The following is a 16,870-nucleotide window of genomic DNA, read 5'->3' as shown; positions in this document are numbered from 1 at the left end:
AACTGGCAAAAGGAAGCTAGAGTGGCAGCAGAGAGATCTCTGGGTCCCTTCTACTAATTAGGAGTGTAATTACTTGGGCAAGTCCCTTCCCTCATCTAAGCCTTCTTCTAGGTTATAGCAGAAGATTCTCTGTCTTCTTGGTCTCAAATCCACAAAAGGCATCATAACCCTTCAATGTCATATAAGTCACGACATGGTTTATTGGTCTGTGCCAATATTGGGGTATACAATTATAGATGGCTGTCTGGTCTTCTTTCCTTCTCTATAGATCATTTGGATCCAAAAGACAAAGGCCAAAATCAAAGAGTACTCACTCTATAAGAAAGAAATGTGGGCAGCCCACCTGAGTTAGTGGGAATGGCAGAAAGTGCTTCCAGGGAGTGAGGAGATGCTAAGGGTGTGGGAGGTGAGACGATGAACAAGCGAGACACTGCCTCTTGATTCTACTCCCCATTCACCTGAAATCCAGAGTGTGGGCTGGGTGTGAGCAAACACAGGGACATTGTGAAATGTTAAAAGGCCACAGATATTCTTTAATCCCAGAACTCAGTTCTCTGTGGGTTCAAGACAAGCCTGGTCTACAAAGAAAGTTCCAGGATAGCCAAGGCTGTTACACAGAAAAACATTGTCTTGAACAAACAAATAAGAAGCAAGCCATAACTAACACAGCCTGGAAGAGCCCCAAGTCTGTGGAAGAAATATGTACGTCCAAAGGGTGCTGTGAGCATTGGGTATGAGTGTCACCAGGCAGAGTAGGAAGAAGTTCCTGTGTAGATGAGGCCTGAGAGAGCTTATATGGCTCCAAACCATGTCTCTCCTGGGCTCCTCTGAGCACAGAGATCTAGAAAGTGCTGAGGAGCTAGTGAAAGAGATGGTGGAGGTAGGTGAGAACAAGGAAGTTAAAAGCCTGCCTATGAGGGCTCTCTAAGCATAGACGAAGAAACTCCACAGCAGAGGCCACAGTGGGGTCTGGCCAGGCAGTGGGAGCTGTTTCAGGATGTGGTCTTGTCTTGATGAACCATTGCCAGCAGATAATCCCAGGATGGCTGGAATCAGCTGAGAGATTCCTGAGCTTCCATTCCACGGCTTGGGAGAAGACTCACAGATGCAGGGAAGGCTGTGTGACTAGAACGAGCCCCCAGAGAGCAGTGACCCAAAGGACCCCAGAGAGACAAAAGGCTTCTCCCCTTTCTCTCAAGCATGCCTACAGCTCCACCATCTCCTAAAAGAGTGGAGAACAACCTCTTATAAGAAAAAGCATTTCCCTTTCGGCCGCCGCAGCCATCTTCCAGTAACTCGCCAAAATGACGAACACAAAGGGAAAGAGGAGAGGCACCCGGTATATGTTCTCTAGGCCTTTTAGGAAACATGGCCTTGTTCCTTTGGCCACATACATGCGAATCTACAAGAAGGGTGATATTGTAGACATCAAGGGAATGGGCACTGTTCAAAAAGGAATGCCCCATAAGTGCTACCACGGCAAAACCGGAAGAGTCTACAATGTCACCCAGCATGCCGTGGGCATCGTTGTCAACAAGCAGGTTAAGGGCAAAATTCTGGCCAAGAGGATCAATGTGCGGATTGAGCACATCAAGCACTCAAAGAGCAGGGACAGCTTCCTGAAGCGGTTGAAGGAGAACGACCAGAAGAAAAAGGAAGCCAAAGAGAAGGGCACCTGGGTGCAGCTGAAGCGCCAGCCTGTGCCACCCAGAGAAGCACACTTTGTGAGGACTAACGGAAAAAAGCCTGAGCTGTTGGAGCCCATTCCATACAAATTCATGGCCTAATGTACACAAAGAAATAAAATACCAGTACCAGGACAAAAAAAGAAAAGAAAAGAAAAGAAACAAAAGAAAAGAAAAGAAAAGAAAAGAAAAGAAAAGAAAAGAAAAGAAAAGAAAAGAAAAGAAAAGAAAAGAAAAGAAAAGAAAAAGCATTTGACAGCAGAGAGTTAGCATACTTACCCACGGGGACAATTTTGAACTGGGAGTGTGTTCTCCTTTAGTAGCCTCATCTTGCATATGTTTTTTACTCTCCTGGGGTGGGAAAGGTAGTATTTCAGAGAACAGGGCATGATTATTAAAATAAATGAAATTCCTTTCAGGCGTTTTGCACATCTAAGCTGCACTGTGTAAAGCTTGGGCCTGCCTTGGCACTGACACTGACTGGATTGAGACAAGGAAGCTTTTCTTGACACTCCTGGAGAGTAGACTCATTCCTCCCTGACCCTACTGGGACAGAGAAAGTCAGAAGAGCTCCAGTGATGCCAGTTAGTTACTCTCAGCATGTGGCTCACTGTCCCTAAGGAGACATCACGATAATAACAAGGGAGCCAGAAATACAAGGACTGGTTTTTAGAAAGACAGTTTGGATTCCTTCTCACTCTAATGCTATGTTGGGCTATAGAAAGCTGGAGAGGCACTGGGGACTTTGGCTGGTGGAGGGAAGAGCTAAGCTGTGATGTTGTTTTTTCCTGGCTATTCACTGGCCACCGGAGGAGCTCAGCTGGAAGGGTGAACTGGGATCTTGCTTTTTGCCATTTGATATACCTGTCATGCTAGAACACATTAAGAAGTCCTAGAGCTGATGCTTTCAACAGAACCACGCTTGTCAAATCAATGAGAAAGACCAGAGGGGAAACAATAGGAACAAACACTGGGCCTCTGCAGTGACCATGGCACAACTTACAAGCAGTATAGATCACCTTCTTATAGTATGGCACACCTCTGCTGATCCTATGCCCATCTTACTCTACCTCCACCTCCTATTACCAAACCCTGTCACCACAAGCCATGGCTTTGACACCAGATCTATTTTTTTTTTTTTTTTTTGTCTTTAAGACTTATCTGAGGGGGTTGGAAAGATGGTTCAGTGGTTAAAAGCACTTACTGCTCTTACATAGAATCCTGGTTCAATTCACATGGTAGTTCACAGCCATCTGTAGTTCTAGTTCCAGGGAATCCAACATTTTTCTGACCAATGTGGGTGCCAGGCACTCATGTGGTACACAAACATATATGCAGATAAAACAACCATACACATTAGATAGATAGATAGATAGATAGATAGATAGATAGATAGATAGATAGATATTTAAATTTTTTAAAAAGATTTTTCTGAAAGCCACACATTGGTCTAATACTGTCTCTTACTATTGTACTTAACACATGAAGAAAAACACATCCTTCAAAACACATAGCTTTGATCCCATCTCTTCCTGCCTAGCTATTTTTGGTTGGCCTAGCTACTGCACAAACCTGTGTAAGGGTTTAAATCACAGTTCCCCTTAGTCAGTTCTTGATGCCATATGGCCACCACAATATGTGTCTGCAACATGATAGGTATAGACATTGAAATGTATATGATACAATTCTCTGAGGTGTCATGTAATGAGTATCATCTGCTCATTTTTAGAGAAGAAATGGAGGTGAAAAAAAGTGAAGAAAAAACTTCCAAAAGTTTCAAAGTGAGGAATTTGCAAACACAGAAGACCAAAGTCCATCCTTTACTTCAGTCTGCAGAGCACAATGTTTTCTGATGGCTGAGTGAATCCCAAAGCTACATGGGAAGGATGAATGTTCTTTATAAATGCTACAAAATAAGAGCTGCTATGAAATTCTCTCAGTTCCCTCTGCTGTTGTCATAGAAAGAGAGTATTTCAGGATTACAAAATGACTGAATTGGGCTCACCATTCACAGTAGCCTTCACATCTGTGCCCCACCATCAACTGTATCAAAGCGTGTTTATGCATGTGTGTGTGTGTACTGCATCCTCCTTTGGCTGCCTGTGGAAAAGATGATCTAGAAGGAACTGCAATATCTAAATGCTCAGATGCCACCTTATTGCCACATCCCATCACCATCTCCAGAGAGCTGTCCAAGAATCGGCGATAGTAGAGGAAGACAGAAGCAGAATATCAATGCAAAAGCAATAAGTGCTTCCCAGAATCCGTCAGCACTTTTCCAGCATTCTAGTAGTTAGGCTCTGTAGAGCTGGTCCACAAGGATAGTGGGAACATTTCTAGTGTGCATCTAGCCCCTTCTCTTGTGGTAGAGACTGTGACGTTGCTTTCAGAATAATCCCCTGGCCTGGTGCTCTTCCTTATTTCTCTAACTCCTTCAAGTCATTGTCCAATTTGTGAGGTTTTCATTATTTATGGCTTTCTCTCCTCTAAGGTATAAAACAATGGGGAAATGCACCCAGGAATGAGACCAAGGCCCTGGTAGCGTTCTTCTGTGACTGGAAACTAATCTGTACCATTGATTAGTTTCTCAGTCCTTCCTCTCTGAACTACACTCAGCAATCTCTCCATGATCACAGCAGCTGGACATATTCAAGGCTCTTCCCTTCAGAGACAGACCTTGGGCCCTAGTGACATCACTATAGGAAAGGGGCCAGAACAGAAGAAAAAAAGAGTTTACCAGCTTCAGGTCATACAGCCAAAGAAAAGGAATCACTGAGGCCAGAGCTTGAAAACATTAGCTGTGGATTCTTCCCACTCCTGTTGTGGGGACCTACTCATGCTCACATAAAGGAATATAGTTCCCAGTTCTTTACCACTGTTGCCTTGTGACTCGCCTGGACCAATAGAAAGCATCAAATAGTGTTATTCAACTTCTGTGGCAAGGCTGAGTCAAGGGTCCACTGCATTCTTCCTCTGGAACCCATCCACCAAGTGAGGAAGTTTAAACTGTTATTCCAGTGAAAAAGGCACAAGGAGAAATATCGCAGTGCCTCAGCTAAAACCTTGGCAACTGCCGGACTTATGAGTGCCATGGCGCAGAATCAACCTACACCTGATTGACAATCCACTGACCGCAAACACACAGTTGAACTGAGCTAACACCACACGGCACAGAGACAGATGACACCAACTAAGTCCTGACCAGATCACTAGCCCACAAAATCCTTAGCAAATAGAACAAGCCCATGACAGCATGCTCAGAGATGTTTTCCAGACTCACCAGACAGATGACTCGTTCTGGTTGGAAAATAGCTTTCAAGGAGTTTCCTATGGGATAGGAGGAGCGGAATAAAAATCCTCACCCTAAAGAGTGCACATGTGTGTTTATGTGTGTGTATGTATGTGTGTATGTGTGATACACACACACACACACACATATATATATATATCAATGTGTCTCTCTACAATAAAGTTTAAATATATATTTATATTGTTATATAAACCTATAAATATTATATAATTATATATTTAAACTTATATATTTAAACATATATATTTAAACTTAATTTAATATGTATTTCTATATTGTGTATATTTATTAGTATATTTATATTACATACTATAAAAATATATATTTAAACTTCATTTTAAAGATACACAGTGAGATTAATTAGTCCCAATCTATACATCTTAATGAACTGGTATATATTAGAATAGCCATTCTGAGACTATGGAGTATCACATTGGATTTTGCACTTTTACTATTGATTGTATTTTCATGCATTTATTCACTACAAAAAAGAAAAATCAATAACAGCGTTAGAAAACCTATTATCGTTATATCCTCCTTAGTGACTCATGTGCCTATTACGTGAATTCCATTCTCCTCATCACCCAATATGTATTCTTTTTTGTTCTCCTTTCCACATGTTAGGCTAAACCCACATGTACATCTGTTTACATATATACAGGGCCAAGGGCCTCCCCTCCCATTGATGCCAGATAAGGCAATCCACCCATCTCAAAAATATTAACCTAGAATTGCTCCTGTCTAAAGGAAATGCAGGGACAAAGTGTGGAGCAGAGACTGAAGAAAAGGCCATTCAGAGACTGCCCCACCTAGGGATCCATCCCATCTGCAGACACCAAACGCAGACACTATTGCTGATGCCAAGAAGTGCTTGCTGACAGGAGCCTGATATAGCTGTCCTCTGAGAGGCTTTGCCGGAGCCTGACCAATACAGATGCAGATACAATCAAGAATCAGACTGAGCCCCAGGGAACCCCAATGAAGGAGTTAGAGGAAAAACTGAAGGAGCTGAAGGGGTTTGCAACCCTGTAGGAAGAACAACAGTATCAACTAACCGGACGTTCCAGAGCTCCCAAGGACTAAACCACCAACCAAAGAGTATACATGGAGGGACCCATGGCTCCAGCTGCATATGTAGCAAAGGAAAACATTGGCTTTTTAAGTGGTCAATAATCTAACAAAATGTAGTTTTTGTTTGACATCACTGTTATAGTCCAATGCCACAAACCTGTAGCTTGAAGTGAAACAAACTGATGATCCCATCCTTCTACAAGCCATCAGTGCAAATGACAGGAAACCGCCTGTCCCTGTCTCCCCAGAACCGAGATTAGCACTTTGCTAATCTCTCTGGCCTTTTTCCATGGGTTCTGAGAATGGAGCCCAGGTCCCCATCATGTTCTGAGAATGGAGCCCAGGTCCCCATCATGTGTGGCAAAGCACTTTGCTGACTAAGCTAACTTCCCACTGTCTCCTCAGCCCCACTCTTCATTTATTTATTTGTTTATTTGTTTGTTTGTTTGTTTTCTGGGCCTGAGCTGAGAGTATCGGCAGGGCTCCAGCCTGAAGGCTCTAACCATTCATCTGTATCCTTTGCGGTTTTGCCTGCTAGAGGCTGAACACAATTCTTGACTTATGAGCTCCTTCAATCTTTAAAACCAGTGGTGACAAAAACTTTCCCAGGGAATCCAACTTTTAAATCTCCCCACCTCCATATTTACTGACCCCACTAGGTCCATTGGGTCCACCTGGATATGCTGGGATAGTCTCCCTGATTTATTTATTGAATGTGTATGGTAAAGTGAGCATGTGTTATACAGACAGAAATGTGGGTGCCTGTGTGTGCTCTCACACATGATATGTATGTGCAGGCCAGAGGCCAGTCTCTGTGTCAGAAACTGCCCACTTTTTTTTTCTTTTTAGACAGGGTCCCTCAGTGGACTGGCGCTCACCCAAATAAGTTGCACTAACTGGCTAGCAATCTTCCTTCCTGTGTCTCCCCAGTGTGGACATTATGGACATTAGCATCATGCCACCATGCCCATTGGGGGGTAGTCATTGGTGTGTTTGTTTGGTTTGAGACAGATTATCTCTGGCTATCCTGGAGCTTGCTAGGTGGAACAGGCTGTCCTTAACCCTACCTGGCTCTGCCTATCAACTGCTGGGACTCAAGTCCCAAGCCACCATGCTACCTCACTCTCCCTGTTTTAGAAGCCACTGGTTGGCCTCCTTGAATCTACCTGCCACCTGACATTTCCTTGTTTATAGGACGTGCCATATTCACAGGATTTATTGTGTGCATGTCGGGGAGGAGGCATTGTCTAACACAAACATCATCCTCAGCAAAAGCAACATCCCATTCCTCACTGGAGATCAATGCCCAGCTCTTCACTCACATCTAACAATTCCTGAGCCCTACGAGTAGGGACAGGCATCCATTTTTTTATGGTATGTTTTGGATTTGATCATGGAGGACAGAAAGGGAATCTTGTTGAAAACAAACTACATTTTATCATTTGCCACTCTCTAATAGTCCCATGAAGGCCAAGTTGACAGCCGCTGACGTCCTCTTCAATCACGTAGCCAATAACAACATTGAAACGGAGCTTGGGGCCTTCAAGCTGGACCCTGTCTGCAATGCAGGCCTGACTGAGTGAGAGGCAATCTGTCTCGGTCTGTCAGATGCTACAAGATTTCTGATGGCAATGAAGGGAAGAACGCTTGACTTCCCATCTCCATCCATCTCCTGATTGGGGAGAGGAGCAGTTCCAGTGAGTTCCCCAATGAGAAATCATACAAGAAGATGGATGGATCAAAGAATACAGAACTTTTCTGCTTGCTTAGCCATTTTCTTCTTGTACTTGAATGCTAAAAAGATGGCCATAAAGAGAACAATTTGTGCTGAGCCTCACCATAGCCACTGAATGATACAGTAGGTGATGGGTCATCCCTGCAAGTGTGACAGCTGTCCACTTACAAAGACCACACAACTCAAGGCCATGAGAGTGTGAGGGACTGTATGACATGAACATTGGCTTTATTTCTCTTGGCTATGATGGAACACTACTCCCTCCCCCAACTTAAAAGAGAAAGAATATTCTCTAGCACAGGGTTCAGGGGACATGGGCCAGTGTGTTGGGAAAGGCGTTGTACCAGTCATTCTCCTAGCTGTGGCAATGGTAGCTTGAGACTGTTGGTTACAACCTATCAGCCATCAGAAAGCTGAGACCTGAGGATCAGGAGCTGAGGTGGCCCATAACCCTCACACTCTCCTCCTCAGCCCTGCTTCTGCCAGCTGGATCCCATGATCAAAAAGTTTGACCGCCTCCCCAGAAGAGTACCCCCAGCTGAGGACCAACTGCTCAAACTCAGGAAGTTATGGCAAACATCACATTCTGATCATAACAGGCGTTCCCTACTCAATCCTGTGGAGCACATTCTCCAATCCTACCCAACTCCTCTGGACCGCCATTCCTTTTCTGAGAGTGGTATTCCCCAAAGGCAGACCTGGTGCAGATATCAAGACACTCCACCATCAGAGACCCTACATGCTTCTCTACCCATTCCTCCCTTCCTGTTTTCTCTCCCCCTTTCCCTACACAATCCTACATTAACCTTCCTTATGGCCCCATCCCCAGAGCCTGCCTATTTGTTCCCACATCAGGGCCTTGCGTTTGGCCCTTCAGCTCCAACAACCTGACCTCTCCCCCAGAATCTTCCCTTGAGTGTCTGCCCTCTTCTTCCTTAAGACCTCTGTTCCCTGTGAGCCCCATGTAGGCTTTTTCTAATCACCCTGACTAGAACAGACTTCTACTGCATAGCTTTCCTTAAGGCCAGCACCTGGCTTCAGCAGCAAGCTTCCTAGTAACCCGCAGTTTCAGGTTCCTTAGAAGTCATAGCTTGCAGGCTTGAGTGAATGATCTGCTATTGCTGAAAGAGGCCCTGGAGCACAGGAACTTGCCTTTGCCCTCTGCTGTTCTCCCACCCCTGGCACACAGTGGGTACTTAGAACGGATACACACTGTCTGGAAGGTGGGCACCCAAAAGAAGTTAAGGAAGTTTCCAAACACAGGACTTCCAGTGCTAACACTGGGACCTTCCTGGGGACTCTAGGAATGCTTCCTCCTATACTGGTCCTGGGCCTCTAAGACATTTCATATGACATCACAGACCCTTTACATCATCATTGGGCCTAAGGAGCCAAACAAGAATACGCGATGAATGACACAAATGGACTGCTAGTTTCCCAACAGTCTCTGTTCTACCCACTGGTTGATTTGAAACATGTAACCTGGCCACTCAGCCCCATGATCAGGCCATCTGGAACAGTTAGTCCTGTTCATGTCTTTGGGTTTCTCAACTGGCTGCTGGGTCTCAGGTAAATACAAAATCCTGTAACTGAGGGGTTTTAGATAGGTTCACAAAGTAGAACAGGGGGTTTGTCAGAGGGTGCAGAACACAGGGTAGGACTTATTTTTGTTGTCCTTGGGAATTTGTTCGTTCTCATCAGTGTGATGCTAAGCCCTCCTGCTGGATACACAGGGATGCAGAAAGCAGTGAATTCACAGACATAGGGCAGGATGCCTCTCCTCGGCAGCCATGAGGAGCTGCACGCAAGGAGAAGTATGATGGAACAAGCCCAGGGCTTAATGTGGGAGTAAAGCAAGCTTCTCTGGTTATCAGCCAGCAATCCAAGAAGGCGAGGGCAGCTCCTTCCTTTGTATTGTCCCAAACTTCCATGCTCAGGGCTTCAGGGTCTCTGTAACTGGAGAGACAATAGCCTTAGCACTCAATGTTCTACCTTTGAAACCCAGCTCTGCCAGTTAACCCATATCCATGACCTTGGGCAGACTATTTGACAACTCCCGGCCAGCTTCTCCTCTGCAAATCAGAACTGGAGATTACTCACTCAAAGCACCTGTCACACCACCATGAGCACAGAGAACAGTGGCTGTCATTGACATCATGGCTATAAGTTTATAACCAAAGGGAAGGTACTTGAAGCAAGGATGATAACTGGCTCTGTCCCTGGATGATGAACTATTGTTAATCCAGCCAGGCTTCCTGAGCCCTCACTGGCATGCTGGCAGGTGGGTGTGTCTAGTAAGTGAGTCTATCTCTGCACTGACTGATCCAACCCCCTCACCTTCCCACACTCATTCTTCACTTCCACTTAACTGGCTCTGGTTTAGCAACATAGTTACTTGAGCTAAATACCAACTGGCAAGAAATACAATGCATAGTGCACATTAGTAGCAAGAGGCTAACTTGGTTACACCTCTGGTATATCTCAAGCACAGACCTTAGCAATTAATTTGCCATTTTGATGATGCACAATAACTGGCCTATTAAGCTAAGAGCCTGCATTTATTAAATGCAAGCAAACAAAGCCTGAGTCAACAGTTGCTCCTCTGATAAAAGCTCTCCCTGAGGACTGTGGGAGGCAGGCTGCCTTTTAGGGGCACTGAGCAGACAGGGGAAATGTTACTGAAATCCCAGTCCCTGGTTGGGCATAGCTGTGGGAGTTTAAGGTGGGCGCCAAAGAAGTCACCCATCCTCCCCTCCAGGCCTGCACCACCCCAATAGCAGATACCGGTAACATTTGATTTCGATGCTGTTGTTGCTGGAGCTTTATAGAAGCTCTCTACTGCACAAGGGTGGGTCCTGGAAGCAGAAAAGATCTGTGGAAGAGTGGTAATCCCAGCGTTAGACTCTTCCAAGAATAATGGGAGTTTGATGAAGGCGACTGTGCTATAATTGCTGACACAATATAAATATCTACTATCTGCCGTTTGGAGAGGAACCAATGAGATTGTTCTAGAGTTGTTAGAGTCTGGGCTCTGGCCACTCAAACTAGGTTTGGCCTGCCCTCATGGTCCAGTTAAACAGACAGGTAATAGTGAAATCAGAGAGAGAGAGAGAGATTTATTCAATGTGGTCACGCTGGTATGAGGATCAGAGAGGCCCAGTGACCCCCTCCTTTCCCTGGGTCCATCTTTGAGGTTCTAACATGAGGCTCAGGTTTAAATAGAGGACAAGGGGCATGCATCACTGAGCAGCCCTTGTCAAGGTGTGGCCCTCCCATCACTGTTGTCTCTGCTTCATTCTCTCCTTCAAGGAAATCTGACAAGATGTCAGAACTGTGAGATGTCTCCTTTCCAGACACAGGCTCTACTACAGCTGCCAACAGACTTCAGTCTTTTTCTTCTCCCAACATGATTCCTGTGAGTAGTCTAATCCATTGTAGTATTGTTTCAGTATCTAAATAGCCAAATCTTGGATTCTTTGGGTCCCTCTATGGTCCAGAATCAGCCACTGGGCTACTCTCAGGCCATAGCGTGGTCACTATGTCAAATCAGGTGATACCTGGAGCCATGTCTTTCACGTAGGCTCACACCTTCTGCTTTCATTTCTCTCTGCAGCTATTACCAAGGCTCATATCCTCCAGTAGGGCAGCTTCTTAATATTTTTTGTGAAGGGTAATGTGAGCAGGAGTTCTTACAGGATCTCCTGTTTCTCAGGCTGCCCTTGAACTCACTCTGCGGTCAAGAGTGGCCTTGAACTTCTGATCTTTCTATTTCTACCTCCAGAACGCTAAGATGATAGATGTGAGCCACATGTAGGCTTTGTGCAGAGCTGGGAATCTGAGGGGGTCACAGCATCTAGGCAAGCACTCTACCTGTTGAGCTACACCCACCATCCTGCTTCTTAGGAGTCATTGTCTCCTTCTGATGATCTAGGGCAGTGATGATGATCTAGGGCAGTGAAGCACAAACTATTCCAGAGGCAAGCTATCAATTGGTCCTGTCTGCTCAAAAGGAGGTGGTGCCAAAATCCCTCTAAGATCAGGCTCATCAACACCCTGTCTTGAAAGAGGGAGATGCTCATGGGTCTGCCCCTATCTAGGGGTTTATATAATTAAAGATTGATGGTGGAGGGCAAGACATTTTCTACAGTGGTATAGGTACTGGTAAGGAACTCATGTTTCTCACCCACAAATTCTCACCCACAAACCACACTCTGGTAATACTCATTTGGACACACACACACACACGTAGAAGAAGTACTGGTTGGCAAGAGGAAGAAGACTGGTAGGCGAAAGAAAGAATCAAGAGAGGATAGCTAGATTGTAAGTATGATTGAAATACATGTGAATGTGTGAAAATGTCACAATGAAACATTTCATTATATATAAGTGATAGATGCTTTTAAAAAGTGTTTTTTTCTAAATATCTACTATTGGGGGCTGAAGAGATGGCTTAGCAGTTAAGAGCACTGACTGCTCTTCCAGAGGTCCTGAGTTCAAATCCCAACAACCACATGGTGGCTCACAACCATCCCTAATGAGCTCTGACGTCTTGTTCTGGTGTGTCTAAAGACAACTACATTGTACTTACATATAATAAATAAATAAATAAATAAATAAATAAATAAATAAATAAATAATCTACTACATATAAAAATGTAATGACTCTAGAAATATTTTTTTTTTAGAAAAAAAAATGTCCTTTCTCTTTAAAGCCTTCCTCTGTAATCTGCTATTAGAATTTAGGTATGTATCTGCCTGGACTTTTTTCCTGGAAATGTGTGTATTTGGTACTTTTATTTTTTGACAATGCACAGCAGAGTTTCATAAAAGCTCTCTTGCTACAAGAGAGACTTTCCTGAAATCACATAAAATACCATCCCTATATGATTCCTAGGGGCCCCATTCACTCAAAATAATGGAAATTTAAATTCAACCGTCCTGCTAGGGGAGTGAGCCGAAGCCCAGGACTCTCATTTGTGTTACTGTTGTATTTCTGTTGTTCCTGTCTCTGCTGCTTTAATTAGTGCGTGGCACCATCTGAAGCAATGTCATTTTTATTCCCGTTATGGCCAGAGGCAGTTAGCACACACTTCACATGATCTTTAATTCTAAGAAAGCCAGTCAACCTGCTGTCCTGCTTCAGTGCCTCCAGAGAAGAGGACACCCTGAGGCTGAGGCTGAGGATGCTGTCCAACGGCATGCACCTCTACGAACATGCACTAAGCCCGGGGCTCAGTCCCCAGCACTGCCTACACAGCACATGGGGGCATGCTCCTGTAATCCCTGCTCTTGGAAGGTATGTGCAGGAGGCTGGGGGTTCAAGGACATCCTTGGCTACTTAGTAAATTCAGTATCTAAAAAACAGACAGACAGAGGGAGAGAGAGGGGACCAGGAGGGATGAGAGGAAGGATTTCTTTTTTCCACATAGGTATTAGAAAGATTCCTCCTCTCCTTTCTGAGCACATAGTTATAGACTATAGGCTGTTCACAGAACTTTGGTCTCCTGACCACATGTGGGGTTTTTTTGTTTGGTTTTTGGTTTTGGGTTTTGGGTTTTGGGGTTTTTTTGTTTTTGTTTTTGTTTTCAAGACAGGGTTTCTCTGTATAGCCCTGGCTATCCTGGAACTCACCTTGTAGACCAGGCTGGCCTTGATCTCAGAAATCTGTCTCCCTCTGCCTCCCGAGTGCTGGGATTAAAGGCATGCCCTGCCGCCGCCACCACATGTTAACAACAGACTTCACATAGGAAAATTTTCCAAAAATTAACCAAAATTTTATATTTAGCAATAAAAAGAGAATAGACTCAAAGGCTTAACCTAAAATTCTGCTTTTTAATCAGCTTTCTGTCACTGTGACAGAATCTTTGGGAAAATCAACTTAAAGGGGGAAAGTTTTATTTTTGCTCTTGGTTTCAAAGGTTTTGGTCATGAATGCATGTTTCTGGGCCCTAGAAAAGCAAAATGCTGTGGCTGGGAGCAGATGTAACAGAAAGGTGTCAGACAAGAGAAGAAGAGAGGGGAGAGTTGGGACAAGAGTGGCCCCAAGAGTGTGCCCCTGACACTTATTTCCTCCACTGTGAGCCTTTGTTCCATAGTGCCCACCACCTCTCAGGACCTCACTCAGTTATAAACATAGCATCAGGCTACCTTATGAGTGAGATGCAGGCACCCTTTAAGAGCCCTCAGCACATGGACTTTAGAGGGACATTTCAGATCCAAACCACAGCATTGCTGTCACAGGATTAATACAGCTTTTAGGCAAGCAGAAGGGATGCCCTAATTCTCACTCTATAAGATTTAACACTGCAGCTCTGTGATAGGTCCCAGAGATGTGTCCCAGAGATGCAAGATTTTAGATCATTGTGTACTGGCTTTCCAAAATGCAGAGGTTAGTATGGTTAGCCTGGAAATGTCCCGTCCCAGTTTGGCACCTGGTTGTCCCTCTGTAGAGTCATGCCAACCTGAGGCATTCACCTAAGCTCTCTGAATCTTGCTTGCTCTTCTGTACATAGGGGCCATAACTTCACCCAAGAGCCCTTGTAAGGAGACACCAGCTGCTTTACATGTAGTAAGCCCTACACATTTGATTGACAGTCAGCTATCGCAGTTATCAGAGATGGCTATGCCTCTGCCCTCACACACAGTTTCTCACCATTTGCCAGCAACACAACTTCATTCTCCACCCCACCCGACCCCCCACCCCACCCCCCCACAAACAAAACAAATCACAAGGAATGAGTTGGACAGATAGTAGTAGGATTTACTGACCCTGGGAAGGACTCTGGCTGAGAAGGAGAGGCCTCCAGGCAAGTCCTCTGTGGGCAGACGTTGCCAGGAAGCACTGGGAAGGGTGAAAGCATCCCCAGTCCCTCCCAGATGGCCAGGCTCCCACTTCTTAGTTTCTCACTCCTTCTTCAGCCTCTCCAGCCCTGGCTGGGCTCCTCTTTCCTGGGAAACACAAACAGGCAGCAGAGAAAATGCAGTCTGCCTTTGAGCTTAGTCCAGGCAATCCTTAAATCATCCTGCCCTGGGGGTAATGGGACATTTGCTCTCCTTGGCCTGCCCTTGTCCCCCAACTGCAATCTTCCTCACACTTTCTGTATGTTTAGCAATATGAAACCCAGCTAGCTATCGAAAAAATGGCTACTCCTGTTTACTTTTCTTTGCCCAAACCATGGTCTCAAACTGCGGCCTTTATTAATCTGTCAGTCAGAACTAGGCAAATGTATGGAAATGCTGGATCTGGTAACTGCTGGAAATCCAAAGTGTCGTTGCTGTTGCAGGGCAGAAGGAACGCCATCACCATTTACTCAAACCCAAGGCGATGTGTCACTCTGTCATGTAGTACACAGCAAATGAATGATGGATCACGCTGCTTGGTGGCGAGTTTTATTGGCTCCCCATAGAAGATAACCAAATGCTTTTTGTTGAGATCTTACAGTTGAGCTCCGCCTGCTTTATTCACTCTCAGAGAGCTTTCCTTATTATTATCAAAAGAACACAAGGCTATAGTTTTCTTTTCTTTTCTTTTCTTTTCTTTGTTTTCTTTTTTTGGGTTTTTTTGGGGTTTTTTGGTTCCGTTTTTTCTTTTTTTTGGGGGGGGGGTGTTTCGAGACAGGGTTTTTCTGTGTAGCCCTTGCTGCGCTGGAACTCACTCTGTAGAACAGGCTGGCCTCGAACTCAGAGATCTGCCTGCCTCTGCCTCTGCCACCACGCCCAGCAAGGCTATAGTTTCTTGAAAATCAAAAAAAACACAAAATAGTGGGGAGTGAGACATGGGGAATGGTGGTGTACCCATGCAGAGCTCCCCCTTAACAATACCTGCTCTGACACTTGTCAAAGGCTGGAATCTTTGTCTCCAAGAGAACCAATCAGATTTCTCCTCCCTGGAATGTAAAAGCATAAATGAATGGTAAACTGGGATATCTTAGGGCCACACCCTTGATAGAAAGCCTCCATGACAATGGCAGCATCTATAACCTAAGCATTCAGAGAGCTGAGGAAGAAGGATCCTTGAGTTCAAGGCTAGCCTGGGCTATTTAGTGAGAGCCCATCTAAAAACTAAAAGCACACACAGCAATAATAATTCCTGCTTTCAGATGCTTACGCAACACGGCACTTGTCTGTGCCTATTGGCTCTGATTCTTCCACAATGCAATCGCTTGTGGTCGATGCCAGTGTGGTGCCTGTACCTTGTACACACAGGCACGTGTTCAAAGTGTACACACACACACACCCTACGTGTGTGCATAATGCTCTATGAAATACAATGAAAATGTATACAGTTAAAGTGTAACAGTTGTCTATGCAGCTGGGTGTGGGGCTTTTAATACTGATTAAAACCACTATATTCTGTGGGCTGGAGAGATGGCTCAGTGGTTAAGAGCTTTGACTGTTTCTCCAGAGGTCCTGAGTTCAAATCCCAACAACCACATGGTGGCTCACAACCATCTGTAATGAGATTTGACACTCTCTTCTAGTGTGTCTGAAGACAGCTACAGTGTACTTACATATAATAAATAAATAAATCTTTAAAAAAAACACTATATTCTGGAGCCAATATAAAAGCAAGAATGTCTCTCCTGTATAAAAGCAAGAATGTCTCCTTTTGGAAAGGAGAAAACAAAGATGGGAAAACTCCTGTGTCATCCAGGCAGGTTTGTAGCTTCTATACAACCATGATGAGTTCCACCATTGCCCCCAACCCCATAGCCCTCTAAAGGGGAAAGGCCACAGAGCAGAGCATATGTGGGCTTGCTTTCATCTGGTGGGAGCAAAGAGTATCCAGTATGGCGACAGGAAAATGAAGGAAGCATTTTACCGTTCCCTCTTGAGCATCTCCAGGTCATTTTATATTTTGTTTCTTTTGTTTCTTCCTCTCCTTCTTTCTTCTCTCTTTTTATTACACTCAGAAAATAAGTTGTCTTTGTCTCTCTGGCTGCTTTGATTAGTTCTTAGGGTAACCAACAGAAAAAGGAAGACAGAGAAAATGATTTCAAAGTAGTCATGTTCTCTTTCCTCAGCGTCATCTCCCAACACACACACACACACACACACACACTCTCTCTC

General features: G+C 44.6%; 1 pseudogene; it reads left to right on the top strand.

The window, feature by feature from the left end:
* The first annotated feature begins 1,304 nt into the window (after window positions 1-1,304).
* LOC110290277 lies at window positions 1,305-1,792 on the top strand (annotated as a pseudogene).
* Window positions 1,793-16,870: the final 15,078 nt, after the last annotated feature.

This window comes from Mus caroli, chromosome 2 (genome assembly GCF_900094665.2).
Source record: "Mus caroli chromosome 2, CAROLI_EIJ_v1.1, whole genome shotgun sequence".
Lineage (NCBI taxonomy): Eukaryota > Metazoa > Chordata > Mammalia > Rodentia > Muridae > Mus > Mus caroli.
This window is presented reverse-complemented; position numbering and strand designations above follow the sequence as displayed.